We start from the raw sequence: 17,084 nt of genomic DNA, 5'->3' as shown, positions 1-17,084 counted from the left end.
TAGACATGAAGAATCGGAACGATGGTGACAAACTATTTAGTTACACAGATACTTGAACATCACTAAACAAGCTACTTAAAGTCACAACAATACTTAAAGAAAAAAGTAAGAATTAAAAAAATACTAAGACAACTCAGGTGCAGAATTTATTCATATCAAAATCCATTGTGGTGTGAGTTTTGATTGATTGTTGTTTTGTGTGTCTCGCTTGTATACAAATGTTCAAAATTTCTTGTGTAGAAAGTGTTAATACCCATTAAAATGATCTGATTAAAACATTACTTTTATCTGCAATATTACATTTCACATCATGCAAAGCCACAGCTTTAGACTCTGAATATGATCAGTGAATCAAGCCATTACATCACAATTAAGTAAACTCAAGGATGCTATAGTTAACTACTGTATTATTAACAACTATAGGAAACTCCACAAAGGCCATGTTATCCTTTTGCTTGTTGCCGTAAAAAACATGTCTTATAAAAACACAGTTACAGCAGACAGAGAATAATGGGGGAATGTTAAGGGTCAAGAGCCTAACTAAAGCAAAAACTTATCTCTACAACAGTGACTTCAAACACCATCTGACGTTTGTTTTCATTAATAGCTTTTTAGACATAGACAGAGTGAAACTGAATACTAATAAATGAAGCTTCAATGCGGTTTATGTAGCCGTTTAATCATCCTCTAATAAGATCTTAAGAGATTTAATTTGTTTTATTTCGGGTGATGTCATCTAAGGCTGTGATTGGAAGTCAGCTGTAGATGTTTCTCTTCTTTTTTTTTTTTTTTTTTTTTTTTTTTTTAATTTTAATTAAACACTCAGTTATCTCATTAATTTTAACACTGCTTCAGTATTACTTTAACATTGTAGAGTGGGAGAAAGGTCTTTATTTATATTACACTATTAGCACATTTATGAACAATGTAATTCAACCCCTGCCCCTAAACCTACTATTTGTCAATACAATACAAGATATATCAGGCAGAAAGAACTATAGTCATTGTTATTATTTTATTTTTTTTTTTTTAAAGTGACATTACAAGTCTTTTGAGGCAAAATAATTGATTGTGATAGGAATACACAGTCACCATCTCTGTCGTAAAGCTCATCCTGTGTGCTGATGTGCACAAATTCAAAAAAGGCCCCCGGAAGAAGTTTTGTCAGTTGTAAAATGCTATTGGCTCTTGTGTGTCTTGTGACTGTTTGCATCATGCTAGAGTCAGGAGTTTTTGAATGAGATACAAAAGTCCTAACACAGCAGGCATCATTTTCAGTGATTAAAATATTACATTTTATTTTTGCATAAAGAGGTGTGTATTGAGAACAATTGGAATAAATACATGTGACTGTACTTATATTTGCCTGTCACATGTTGTATTGCACAGAAGTGGGTATGTGTAGGGTGGGGTTAGATGCTCCAATGACAGTATAAATTTATGTATAATAATGTATTAATAAATTTAAACTGTCAGAGGTCTCTAAAGTTGTTTCTGCCTTTTTTTTTTTTTTTTTTTTTTTTTACAAATCTTGTACGGTGTGAACATTTTGTCAACTCATCCCCTTCCTTTTCTTCAATTCAGCATGTTCTTTTCTAATGGTGCATTTCCACTGGCACGTAGCCAGCATCGAGGAGTGAGCATTTTCAGTTAATTTCGGTGGAAATTGAGATTTAGCTCTCTTGCCACGTGGTTCCCTTTTTGAATTGAAAACAGTGCAGAGAAAGCACTGAGAGCAAACGAGAGCATTAAAAAAAACACTGGGCCAGTTGCTGTGAAAAGATGATATTCAAAAAGGAAGTATACATTGTTTTCACAGGCATGTGTTGCCCTAAATTTGACACACCCCAAAGCAGTGGAGTTTGTAGCATTGCCAGCTGTAGCAAATTAGCTCAAAAGGAAAATGTGATGAAGTACAATTATTTTTATCAGCTACCAGTAGTAATTCAAGCAGAATTAAATGGCTAATCTGTTAATTCAGCAAACATTAATTTTTGTGGCCACAGAAACTACTTTGCCACAGTATTAATGCATTACAGCATGTAGCAAGGATCAAAATCTGTAATGCAGACGCAGAGGCTGAGCTAGAATCCATGTGCATTTGTTTATTAAGAGCAAGGGCAACAAACAGAGACGATAAGGCAGGAAGAGAGTGAGTAACACAAAGGCAGTCCGATCCATTAACATGTACAGGGAAAATCCAAAAGGCAATGTTAAGGAGGCAGACAATTAGTCTAAACCAGACCATCAGTCCAATCACGCAACAATACAGGTCCAAGAATCGATAAACAGGAAAACATGCACAAACGATACATGGGAACAGCAAACAGAATTAAAAGAACGCTCGGTAAGGCTGGTAAACTGGCAATACTTTGCATCAAGCACATGGAGGGCCTTGAGTTATAAAGCCCTCAAACAGGAAATGAGAGTAGAAGGAGCACAGGGGTTGAGCACAGCTAGTATTCGGGCGAGGGCTCCCTCTGCTGGCTGGGCTTTACAAAATCATAAAGAGACATTATCCATAAGCAGGACCAGAAACATATGTAATTTCTGCACAAGTTTTATTAACTAAACGCTAGTACACATAATTAATCTAAACAAACAAACATACATGGGGAAAGGGCAAATGAGACTTGATGAATGAAACTATCAGGCAAAGAATAAAGCTATAAAAAGAGTCAGTAAACCACCTGAGTAAAACCACCAACGTTGTTTATATTTGTTTATTGTTTATATAGTCTATAGCTTATACTAAACCTCTTTTGTTTGGTTTAATGTACAATATTTGCATTGATGTTGATTGGGAGATTCTTCCCAGGTGCAAAGTAAAAAAAGAGCTAAGAGAGACATCTGCTGAGATCCAAGGATATTTGGCTGAATGGAATGCCTAGCAGCAAAACTTAAGGGTTCCAGAGGAGTTCTAGTTTACATCCTCATTTTCTCAGTATCAAAAGATGCTAAAAACAAACTAATATATGTTGGAGCCCACCAGGCAATCCCACTTCAGCTCAGGCTCTCCACATGAGCAGCAATCAGAAGATTTATCAGAAGACTGAAAACCATGTTGGTCAAATCAGCATCAATGGTTTAAAACCTACCTAACCATGCTGTTTGTTTTAACAGGGTGCATTTGAGATTCTGTGAATATAAATCTTTACAAAAAATTAGCTTTTGAACAAGAATAGCAAGAGGGTGACTATCCCAATCAGTTATTACAGTTACTTGGGGCAATTTTTCAGAAATTTTCACAATAATTCTATCTGTTCATTCTTTTTGTATATTTTTCTCCTCCCTTGTGACTGGCTATAGCATTTTGACTATAAGCTCTGGGTTTCCTTTGGAAAATCTTTGCATTGAAGATGCTTTACTGTCCTGGGGGGATCAAATGTCTGAAATGATTTCTCTGGTGGTGCTATGTTGACATTTAGATCGGTTTCTTTTCTAGAATTAGCTTGAACTGCTCTTCCCATCAAGCATCCTGTTTTGCTTTTGTTGTAAGAAGACACCCTTGCTTGTCTGTGTCCTTATAGTGTCACATCATTTTCATACCATGGTACTGTTGTATTTTTTGTTGTCATTATGAACTTTTGCATTTAAATTCATCAGTACAATCTTCAAATCATGTTGTGTAATTTGTTGTAAAAAGTGTCTCTTCATCTATCACTGGTTGGAGCATAACACTGAAGGATAGGGGTGTTAAAATGCCTTCATCACATTCTAATCTTGAAGAATCTGCTGTTGATAGGGTGTTCATGCTGCATGGATATTAGGATATGATTGTCCATGTGCACAAGAAAAAATTTACTATATTCTATAGACATTCTTTACTAAATATTTGTGGGACAAGTACAGTAGTAAATCAGCCTCAATTCTTGCCCACTTCTGAGTATTAAAAGCCCATTTTGATTCGGGCAGTCCAGAATTTCCTGTCAATTTGAGCTTACCAAGGCCCTGGGCATTGGAACTATCGTGTTGAGATGTTAACGAGACATGGCCTGTGCAAGTTCTATGCAAGTTAAGTCACCTATATTTATACCGCACTTCATACAGTACATATTTCAAAGCAGCTTTGCAGTAATAAATAGGAGAGAACACAAGTATGTGCATCAGGTTCTGTGTCAGCCTGGCCCACCATGCAAAGGAGGGAATTACTCTCAGATCCCAAAATCCCTGTGGGGCCTGCATATCTAGCTGCTCAGTAGTGTCCACCAATAGTGGTTAAACGTATATAAAAATTTTAGACTAGATTACTCAACCAAGAGTTAATCAACATTTTGAAGTAGAAATATTTGCTTTTTTTACTACTTTGTAGTACTACGTTGTAATGGATTATCTAAAAAAAATGGTTTATGTGGGTTGTTTAAAAAATAAAAAAAAAATTAAGTGTTCTATAAAACTACAGGTAATTGTCTTTATACATGCAACTATGGCAGTCAGCTGTCTTCTTGTATAGTATAGAAATAGCATTTCTAGAATGACCCTTGTCATCTTGAAGGGCAGGTCTCCAGCCCTTTTGCAGGTGTACTTAAAGTCAACCTAAATACTGGCTGAAGTGTAACAGGGTATGTAAACAATACCCTCAGTTCCAAATGACTAAACTAATCCCTAATCCCCACCAATGTTTCAGATTCTGTGTTTACTAAATGGACCCGATTCCACATTTCAAAAATATCAGTATTCATCCTTGATGTCATTTACAGAAGTGTATAGCATTTTCTATAACAATAGTACAACAAAGGCTACACAATCTGTCACAGTCTACTTGATAAATAAAACACCTTAAACCTAATTTCTTTAGGGACCTATGTGAAAACTGACTAACCACAACTATTTTTGGGGGTTAATACCATTTTCTGTTAAAGGATTTTGTATGTTCTCCCAATGTCAGTGCTAATTTCTAATTGGGAATAAGCAAAATACACAATATCTTTTCCATATCTAAGCAACATGTACACATAATCTGCTGTATTTTACGTGTGTAGCAAGAGCAGTCATCAGTTATCACAAGTTTCAGTATGATCCATAATTACTGTGGAATTGAGGCATGAGTCAGAGCAGCAACCACACACTGGATCTTATCAGTCAAACTGAAGTGACTCATTTTGAACAGGCTTTGACAGCTAAAACTGTCTTTTACATCATCAAGAAAAGTAAACTTGTTCACATCTACATACCTGGTTATCATTGAACCAGAAACACTTCCTCTGCTGACAATACCTGTACAATTTAGGGGTGGAGTGGGGTTGGAAGGGGGTTGTTGTTGGCTGTTTTTCATAAGAAATTGAGCAATGTTCTGGACAATAACACCATCATGATAAAGGTCTCTTAAAAAGCCACCACAAATTATTTTGCTTTAAATCTTAGTCTACTCAACCAGACAGTTTACAGCTAAAAGGTTTTAAAATAACCCCCAAATACTAATAGATTCTGTCTATAGCTGTTTTTGCCTAGATGCCCTTGACCCAGGTCAAACTATTGTTGAGTGCTTTAAAAATGGTATGCTTTGATAGTCATATGAAGAGTTTACAGTAGCTACAATGTCATGTAAGGGTGAAGCTCAGACTTCCTAACAGATGTGTTTTGGTGCTGTGGTAACAGAGCATATTACAGTATATATGAAAATATGCATGCTGTAAGAATTCATTTTAAGCGTAATAAAATATTTTAATTCATGATTTAAAATCTGGAGCTGAACCTTTGCACATATACTGTAGCAGAAAGCAGAATATGTTAACAAACAAAACACTATTGGAATTGGAATTGGAATTGCACTGTAATCTTTTAGATCATCATTACATCAAATTGTTACCTTTTTCACATGTTCACAAGCATTGTTAACTAACAATGGTCCCATGTTTTGGCATTACTAACATCTATATCTTCTATCTAAATTTGCACATGTGTATAAATGTTAATATGATGTAAGAGGAAATCCGCAATGAGTCAAAGATAAAAATATAGAATAATGACAGGAAACAAAAATAGCAAATTAGTCATCAGGTGCCATGTTTATTACAGCAGTATTTTGGAGATTTCTAATCAGTTAAATAGCAGAAGTTATCATTAACAATGACCCTATATTATTGAACTATTGTTGTTATAGTGACTAGTTTCTACAACAATGCATCTTACTATGGTGGATAATCAGCAAGTTACTTCGCTTTTTTTTTACTACTTAAAACACACCATTTAGATCACCTAAAAATAAAAAAAACACACATATATATATATATATATATATATATATATATATATATATATATATATATATATATATATATATATATATATATATATTTTTTTTTTTTTTTTTTTTTTCATTTACAAATAATTTTACTCACTCTCAAGTTGTCCCAAACATGTCTGAATTTCTTTCTTTAGCTGAACACTTTAAAATATATTTTGAAGAATGTAAGCGACCAAACAGCTTGTCTTTGACCCATGAATTCAATGACCATTGACTGTTTGCTCACCCACATTTTTCAAAATATCTTCTGTGTTTGGCTGAAGAACAAAAATTCATATTTGTTTGGAACAACTTCAGTGGGATTAAATAATAATAGAATTTATTGTTTGAACTGTCTAGTTATGTTTACAGGACTGCTGCAGTGAATGAAGAATAATGGTTGCTTGCTTTAAAAAATTAGACTACCGTGCCATTCAGTCGTTGTTGCTTTTTTAACAATGTTACAAGTACTGTAACAATTTCCGCATGATTTTGCTGATAAAAAAGAAGACTGATAGACACCTTTTAGAATTTAACTGGAATGTGTTTCTGAAATCTGTGCTAACTTTTCAGCACTTCAGCTCTCTCAGCGCATACACGGTGATTACTTGTACACGACCCCTGAGAGAACTGAACCTTACAAAGTCAGCAGGTAACCAACATTACTTTGGTAAAATGAGAAGCCAAGCAGGTGTGTGTCTCAAACACTTCCCTCTCCCATAAAGTTTAGAGGTTTTTTTTCCCCGTTACCTTTCTTCCTATCATTGCTATTGTTCTTTAAGCCGTATATATAGTAGCTTTCAGGTTCACGGAGAGAGCATGGTATATTGGCCGTGTTGTGTCTGAGTGATAGAACATTGTTCAAACAGAGTTTTGTGCATCAAAAACTTGTACTTTACTCACTTTTGCTTGATCTTTGGTGTGGGAACTGTGATTGATGTTCAAAATTTCTTTCTCATGTGCAGTTGACGTTTTTGTCAAATGTTAACCTGTATTTTCAACAGCACTATGTCACTTGATCCTTTAAAAAACATTCTAATATTCTATTAATTCAGCTATACCATTAGAGGAATAAATTATATTTTAAAATCTATTAACATTTTATAATATTTCACAATATTACTGTTACTCATGTATTCTTAATCAAATAAATGTAGCCTAGAAGAGGGGTATGAGAGGCTTCTTTTACACGTCTTAAAAGTCTCATTTGTAATGTTATCAGATTTTTTTTGTATTTAATTTTGTACAATTTCTAATGTTGTGTACAAATTGCATTTCAAATTTCTAATGAATAGTTATTTAAAACTTTTTGACAAGTAGTGTACATGAATATTGTATAAAATATTAAATCACCCATGCAGACAGACAATGCAGAAAAAAAAAACATGCACTTCTGTATTTTACCTGACAGCACCATTTATCATATTCACTAAATGCCACAGTGGCAACAGTTTGTTGAGTATGTCAATGTTAAGGAATTTTTTATCTACTACATATGTAACAAACATAAGGCATTCATACATTTATAAAATGGGATACTACCAAAAACAAAAGCATTAAATTATTACAGTGAATCAAAAAATATTTTATTTGCTTTGTTTATGTAATGTTGGACAATCTAACAGAAGAAAAAAGAAGTGCGTTTTAGCATACTTTTATAAAGCTTACTTATTGTACAAATAGTATACACTGAAGAATACACTTACATATTAAATAAATGTCCATTATATGTAATTGATGTCAAATATATTATAGTTTAAATTAATTGCAATTAGTTGATTTAAAACTTTTAACTTAATTTGGACTTTAACTGCAATAATTTAATAGTCTGATTAAAAGGAAATATAAATGTATGAAATGAAATTGTCAGCTAAATAAGCCCCAGAGACAAATTCCCAATTTCACCAAGACGGCCATATCGGGACCATGGAAACCAGATGAGTCCTCAGCACTGTCTGATTTTGTTGCAGCCTACAATTAAACTGCTGGTTTTGTCTGGTCAGAAGAAAACGTACACTATTCAACACACTGCTTCCCTCATTAATACCAACTAAACTAACAACATGCATATACAGCATAATTCTTAGCTGATATAAAAAAAACTAGTAATTAGTAATTTGTGGCTGTGCTGTTGATTCTTTTATATCAGTTAGGACCATTAAAATGCATTTGACGTTTTAATATATCTGAAAATACATTTAAATTATGACCTATGCTCTGTGTCAAATGCAGAAATGTAAATTCATTTGTTCATGACCTCAGTGTTAGATTATTGAACTGCCTATTGAGTGGTTTCTTTCTGTGGTAGGAATTTTGTCCATATTAGCCTAGTTCTGACTCCCTATTAAACACTGTACACATTTTGAAATCTTGATTTCTTTAAAATCCTTTTACTATTTACCATTATTAAGGAGACATACACACTTTGTCAGTTTAAATCTAGATTAAAGACACATCTCTTTAACCTGACATGACATATAGCACACTATCGGAACATGGAACGCATCCCAATGTACTTGTTACATCCTAAAAAGAATGGCAACAAACGCACCAATGACTACTGAATATTGGTAAAAGCTAACTTCAATGTAAAAATGTGTATAAAAAATTTAAGAGTTGGTTTCAGAGTCAGCCATAGACATTGGCGACATGTACACACACGCGAAATTGTAATGCTTCCCATTAATATTTTTTTTTTCTCATGTAAGTTTATTGCTGCATAGGTGCTGAAAGAGGTTTTGAGTAAGGAGACTGTAAGTCGCACAGACAAAGAAACAGAAACAAGTATGACAGTATGTTTTACTATGTGTCTATAAACTGTTGGGTGAAATGACATGAGCGCTCACTTAGGAGGTGCTGTGCTTGCAATGACTCATATTAAGAGGGATATGACAGCTGTACAAGGTAATCCCTATATCAGCATCAGTCATAAGCTTAGAGAGTCATGGAGCCATATAGAAATACCATTCTTGTGGCTCTGGTGTGTAGAACTCACACAATTAGTCTGTGAAACACCGGTAGTTAATTTAATCAATGAACCTAGGAATGATGATAAAACCTACATATTGTATTTACAGGTCTATAGTAATCTTAGAAAGAGTAGTATTTATACAGTAAATGTATATTTCAATATGTTTTAAGTTATTGTTGGAGTTGTGTTTTTTATGTATGTATGCATTTATTTATTTATTGAATGGTTGTATGAATAAGCTATATATTGTGTATAAAGTTGACAACAAAGAGTAAATGCACATATTTATTTTTTTATATACGGTCTAAGGTGAAGCTGAGGAAAATGTTATAATGAACACTGGTTGAGTATTTGAATATTGAGCAGCAAGTGGACCTATATTGAAACAAAACAAACAAACAAACAAACAAACAAACAAAAAAACGCATGTATGTTTGCTTCTCATTTATCTTTCGTCGTAAGCTGCACAAACTTGCATGTTAGGTGGTTTTCCACCTAGAAAAGTCTTTTTATGGGGGAGTTTGTTGCTGAAGTACAGGGAGATTCTTATTAATCAATCAATCAATCAATCAATCAATCAATCAATCAATCAATCAGTAAGTCACTTTTATTTATATAACACTTTTAACAATACAGATTGTATCAAAGCACTGAACAGTGTTAAATAGAATGCAATGATATGGATGTATAATGACGAGATTGAACAATTTGTTACTAAATGCAGAGACAGTTCAGAGGTGACAGCAGCAAGGAACCAAAACCGCATCCACACAGAATGAAAAAATTAACCATATTAAACAAAATTAACATATTAACCAACACATGACACAGAAATATACTACTGACAACATGCAGCCACATGCAGTTATCAACTTAGTTTCAATAAACAACCTAACACATGTTTCTGAGTAAAAATGAAAAGATAAGAGCAACAACGTTTACTGTATTACAAAGAACAATTGATTCATGCTAGGAAGGTGTTTGTGTCTGACTGTAATTGGTCTGATTACATATTGCATGTGACCATATTCATAATCAAAATATAATAACCAACAGAATGGTGTCTCCTAATGTCACCCATGCATAGGTGTAGATGATAGCTGAAAAGCAACCACTGTGAAATCTTCATGCATGCATTCTTACTCTGCCTAAGAAAAGTTTGCATGACCTTGCCTTTGAACCACACACATTCTGCTTTTAATCTCCATATCTGAACCAAACATGACCTTGTATAGCACATTACTTCAGGTGACGTTTGGGCTGAAGTCATCAAAGGGCTATTATGGGAAACTCAAGGGTTTTTGATAAAGAGTTCTGATAAGATTTCCAGTAGGATTCAAAACCAACCAGAAAGACTAAACTTGTTTTTATATTTGAAAGATATCTGTAATAGTGAAAATCAGCTAGATGACTGTTTGTTGAACTGATACAAGTATATGAGCAAAAAAAGGGTTAATGAATGAATGAATCAATTAATGAATAAATGTAAAATATGTTTTGTCCTAACCTTGTTTTAATACAACAGGATTTCAGTGGCAGGCATTTGGTCTGTCCTTTCTAACAGTGTAGTTACACAAATAAATACCGAGCAATAATGATTAACAACATGTAGTGTACTTAGCTTAGTGTTTATTTAACAGTATTTTAGTTATACATATCTACATTCTGTACAATATTTGTAAGTAGATGTATGCATAACAAGGATACTGTAAAACAAATTGTGACTCTATATTGAAATACATTTTTTTTTATTTAGTCTGTCAAGTAAAAAACAATAATTTAGTAAGACATGTTGGTTGTTTCTTGTGTTTGCATTGATGTTTTTGAGAACATCAGATGGTAGGTTTCTCATAATACAGCTATACTGTTTGAATTTCCTAACAGACATTTGGAGACCTGTCTGTGAACTCCAAGCTTGAAAGCAGGGATAAAAATCAAGGGATGGTATCCACCAGACATTTGACATGCAAGAAAATTCTTTCAAATATGTAAACTAGAAAGAAATTCTGCTATGCCGACAGAGTAAGCTTGTTTTCTCTTTGGTGGACTGCACAATTCTAATTCTGACATGCTTTAGTGCTGGCATATTAATCATTCTTGGTTACTTGCACTGTGCACAACGTTTGTCATCAGCATCTTGAACAACAGAAGAAACTGGCTGCATTCCAGACAGACAGCAAGCCGACCTGAAAATTGTGTCAAAACATCCCACCGGTCTCTTTGTAACCCAATCCCAGATGAGCGGATAGAGCACAATACTTGAGGTGTACGATGCAAAATTAAAGCACAGCTTTATAAAGATGAGCCAAATGGCTGCCATTGCATTTTAAGCCTTCCTAGTTTATGTCCTTGTATACAGTTACATACTTTGCAATCTCCAGACATCACTGATTCACAAAACATGCTCTCTTGTTTAGATGATGTGGAAATGCTGATACTTTATCAAAGCTACCTGCATGAACAGGAGTTTTCTTGGCTGCATATTGGCATGTAGCCCATAAGCGGCAGTGATGTCTACGTGCAGATCAGAGATCTTGAGTGTGAACTGGCGATGGTTTTCAGCCTTGTCGGAGAGATTAAAGACATTTCAGTGAGTCTAACCTGAACAGTTCGGCATCAGCGACTCATGCATTCATAGTAAACATTTGTAAGCATATCTCTTCATGCACATACCCTTTCAGTGTGCAGTGGTCAATGAACCGAGTTTTAGCTGGGAATGGTGTTAAATTTGTTCATAAAAAATAAATAAATAGATAGACAATCAATTATATAGTTCAATTGTGTGATTCATTTAGATTTTAATAACTATATGACCAGTATTTATGAGACATTTTAACGTATTTGTAGTTTATGAAACAAAACAGTAAAAACTTTCTAAGAATAGGATGCAAATACAGGGTCTGAACGTCTTTTTTTTAAAAACAAATGATTACTGAAATAAAAAAATAATAACACACAATAGCATTATGTTTTTGGAAGTTACAATGAGCACATTTTGGATTTTTCCTGGCTGAGATTAAATATAGCTCTAAGTGTACAAAAAAACGTATTATTGATAGTGTAATTTTGGCCATTGCATGATTTTGTTATTATGCAGGTAACTGCCCTCATGAATAAAGAGGTAGCACCAGAAGGCTGTGTTTTGAGCCCACATGCTTAAAGCTTACATGGGTTTCTCGAAAGGATATGTGATGTAGTGGTTTTTAATGTTGGTACATAATAGGTTCAGTGGTAGATAGAGGTGACATGGGATTGTGTCCTGTCACTTTGCCCTTGACTTGCTACACCTCCTTTGGCAAAAATTATGACCTATATGAGACACTTTCAGATGCAATGGCAAACTTTTTTTTTTTAAGATTTCCTGAAATAACTTGTATCTAGAAATATTAACATTAACTCTATGAAGCTGCACAGTAGTTATTTTAGTGGTAAGAGGTGGCCTTGATTCCCCATCATGCTCAAATCCCCTTTACCACGATAAAGTGGATGCAACTCACAGCCAAATATAGCTTGATGCTTTTATAACATGACTACAACATTACAGCTCTCTTATTATATACACAAGCCAAATGATTTGAAATGGGATTTTTTTAAAGAAGCCTGCATTTTTATTAATGCAAAGCACAGCAAAAACAGTACAATTTTGATAAAAATGCAGTGGGTGTTTAGGATGCACAGTACAGCAGCTATTAAGGCCTGTCATTATAAAGTAAAATAAAGCCTAAAATATTTAACAAAAAATGTATTTATGACAGAAGTTCGACAGAAGAATGGTTCCCTAAACCCGAAATCCAACTTTAATGGCGCCTGTACTTGCACTGTTTTCATGCTGATAATCAGCGGTTCATTGCATCATTCAAAAACATGGAATAACTACTGTAAAATTTTAAATTGTGGAAAAAATCAGCTGTAAAAAATATTATGGCATATCGTACTATATTTTTTTCTTCACAAATCTGACACGTCACCTCTGTCATAATAATTAAGCAGGACCTCTCAAAAACAGCTCAGTTCTGAGCTTGTTTGATAGTCCATTGAGATAAGGCTGAAGAAGACACCTTTCCGTGAGAATCCTTATCTCAGCAGGAAGAGAAAGCCAAAAATGTACTGTCTTCTTAAAGAGGCATGAATCTGCTGGCTAAGCCACTGTCTTACTGATAATAATCTTATAGTCAGGATATTGTGCATCTCCACTGATAAGCAATCTGCCAGCTGCCTGGATTCCATGAGGCTATTTGCCTTTTCTCTCCTTCACTCTACCTCCTTCTCCTATTTTTTGCCCCTTCTTTTTGATCATCACCAAGTGGCATCACTAGCAAAACAGCCATTAGCTAGAAGCCACATCTGAGGCACAGCAGGGACATGATGGTTTCCCTCTTTTTTTCTTTCCATTATTGGACTTTCTGAGAAAAAAGAAAAATGTGGATGTTTGGAAATGTGATCACATTACACCGATATTGTGATTTATTTCTAAAAGAAATCATTTGCGTGTAAAAAGAGATGCACTGATTAGCTCACACCTTTCATCGGATGACAGAGAAGGTGATCAAACAATTGCTTGTATAATGACATAGCTGGGCTATGCCGAGATAGATCATCTGGTCATACTCATCAAGACCCATAGGGGCCATTAAGAAAGAACTAACAAGAGACATTGCACAATTAGTTTCAGCATAACATTACCACTGAATAAACCAAAGCAGTCAATGATACAAAATTATTTACTATAAAAGAATATTGTTTTTATGTAATAATAAAGGCTTTTTTTTTTCTTTTGTCAAAAGCACATACATCATTATTATTATTGTGGCTCGTGCTTAGGGCCAGAGCTACATATTAAATGATCAAATATTAAACTCGGTGAAGGGATAATTTTTGCTATGGACTCGATAGGTACTTCAAATAATGTGGGTTGTTGAAGAAAGTGGTCTATTTCTAAGCAAAGACACTTTCTGCAACAGGCAATACATAAACAAATATTAGTAGTAATAATAATAATTAAAACGGCACAGTAACACAAAAAATGTTCTTAGTCAGTATTAAATATATGAATTTTCACAGAATGTTTTTTAGTTTGATGATTTTATATAGAAAAGTAGAAAGTAAATCACAGAAGAAAAAGACTTGTATGTATGAATATGTATGTATGTATGTATATGTATATATGTATGTGTATATATATATATATATATATATATATATATATATATATATATATATATATATATATATATATATATGTATTTTTTTTTTTATATACTTAAAGAACAGATTGAAGATTAAAACACAACGTGTATATGTTTTCATTGTTTACATTTTATATGCCTTGTTGTTCTCTTAATTTTGCCAAACGCTATTGGTAACTCACTCTCATGACCATGGTTTCCTGCGTGGACCCTTGCACATGTCAGTCTCTGTTTGAATAGAGAGATCTCTGATTGCCAGAGATACGGGGCCCCGATTTCAGCTTGTAGTCCTTTGATGGGTACACAGTGAGGCTGCACTTCAGTACCTGATAAGCATTTCATTTCATATTATTGTCTTCTGCACTGATGAAAGTGGATTGTACTACGATAAAGGTATAGAGGTTTTTTTTGTTTGTTTGTTTTTTTAGATGACTCATTTACATGTTTTTTTTTTCTCTTTTAATTTTAGATTACTGCTAAACTTATTAAGGACTAAAATTTTCTCATCTCAGCATTAGAAGTATTCTAGAAGCATTAAATACCATTTTAAAAGGTCCAGTCATTTAGCTCAAACCTGTAAATGGGCAGACTCGATCATTTAAATGAGGTGTGCTTGGCAATAAATCAAGCTGCACAAAAATAAACTGATAATAATGACATTTCTTTTTCAAAAAAAAATATAAAATATTATATACATATATAGAAAATCACAGCTTGCAAGTGTCACAGTATAGGGAAAAAACGTGCAGGGACAAAGACAATAAAACAAAACATACAAATTGTTTTAGAAAAACAGTCATCATAGATGCATAAAATTCTACTTTGACAGCAAAATTATTTTCTGACAAAAAAAAAAAAATAAAAATAAAGCCAATGTAAAATTTCATGCCTATATGTACCCTAGTTTTTCATCACACTTGGTTTACGGAGATAAAATGCCTCTCTGTAGTGACCTCCAGTGTGTGCCCCTGCCTTCAGGCTGCGCTGATGTTTAGCGTTCTAGGGTAATGAGGGGGAACAAAGAACAACAAGCAGAAGCTGCCCAACATAAACATACAGGGGAAAGTATTTAGTACAAACTATGAGCCCAACAAGGCTGAGTGCAGTCAACGGCCCCTAATTCTGCTCTTTGTAATCTGATGCGTACTATAAACACACATCACACCCACTCACGCTCACACTTATAATCGATGGACAGTGCAAAACTCAACACGAGCAGGCACACCTGGCTGTCAGGTGTAGCACAGTCAGGTGTGTTTCAGGGGGTCAAAGGTTAGGGGTACTGTTTGATTTATGATAAGGTGATGATTTAAAAATATTACAATACAAAAAGTTGGTACTGCTGTAGAACAAGTGGATCTGATTATCTTTACGAATATAATTTATTTCTTTTTCTTTTTTTAAAATAGCAAATAAATTACCAGTCTTAATTGTCAGTCATTTCCTTTTCTTGAGTAAAGCTGGATGTTTCCAAAATATTTTCATGCAGAACATTTAAAATAAATATTACTTTACTGTATGTTTCTCAGGTGTTTCCCCTTATGGCATATACGACACACTTTTAGTATTTTATTTGCAATCACATTTTTATACCTAATGCCTAACTTTTACCTCAAGTCAAACTACATGCCACAAACCAAGTCAGGGCTGCTGCTCCCTGTACACAGATCATGCCGCTGCTTAAGGTGACACTTTTCCTTTTTGTTCTTCAAATAAACTCCTAACAGACAATTAAAGATCTGACTGAATATTGATAAATGTTGAATACAGGCCATTAACATTTCTATTCAAATGATGCAACGTATTCTGTAAAAAAAAATATGTCAGAGAATTGATTACTTTTCTCCTCAGTTGTGGAATAGCGCAAAAGATCAATAGCACGCAAGTATTATTAAAGGGTTAAAATGTAGAATGTTTCCAAACTTTTGATCACCAACTGAATTCATCATGCATGCATCAAGAGGATCATGTCATGTAGTAAAATGACACACTGTGCACATCTGTGTTTACACAACAAATGTGGAAAACACCAAGCCTGAAGATATATACATTTAGATCCAAACCAAAATGCAGTTTGTTTCACTAAAGGCGCTACTACATTAATTTCGGAAAGCCAACTGGGTCATCTATTAGTGTCTTGTTCTTGCTTAAGCCTTATATTTAGAAGATGACTAAACCTAAAATGAATCAAATTAAATATGTTTTAAATTGTTTGTGTAGACGTTCTTAAATTGCGATGCCTTACTGAAATTTGTAATATTAAACATTTCAGTCTGTCTGAACACGGGGAGAAATCCTAAAATCTCACCTGTCGCTTAATTTTTTAATGGTGATCCCAGGTCAGCGATACAGAGATAAAAAAAAAAATACATAAAAAGGTACATAGCTAAATCTTTTTTTCTTTCTTTTCTTAACGGAGGTCACTGCGAGTAATGATACTTTAAACTGGATAAAACATATTTATATTGGCAACAAATAAAAAAATAAACGAAAAAAATAAATAACTCCACGTAAAGCATGGAAGGCACTACAAATGTCATTGCCGGGTCACTTTATGTGTGTGGCTCCAACACTGAATGTGGAAATGGAGGTGACGGAGTAAAGTACGCCCCTATGAAATTTAATCCAGACATCTGCAGGATATCCCCCTTTACTGTAATGCCTAATGAATTCCAGTGCAAACCAAATCATGCTAAATTTC

The sequence above is a fragment of the Puntigrus tetrazona genome, chromosome 24, assembly GCF_018831695.1.
Source record: "Puntigrus tetrazona isolate hp1 chromosome 24, ASM1883169v1, whole genome shotgun sequence".
Taxonomy (NCBI): domain Eukaryota; kingdom Metazoa; phylum Chordata; class Actinopteri; order Cypriniformes; family Cyprinidae; genus Puntigrus; species Puntigrus tetrazona.
The sequence above is the reverse complement of the archived record's forward strand: the minus strand, read 5'-3'. Positions refer to the sequence as shown.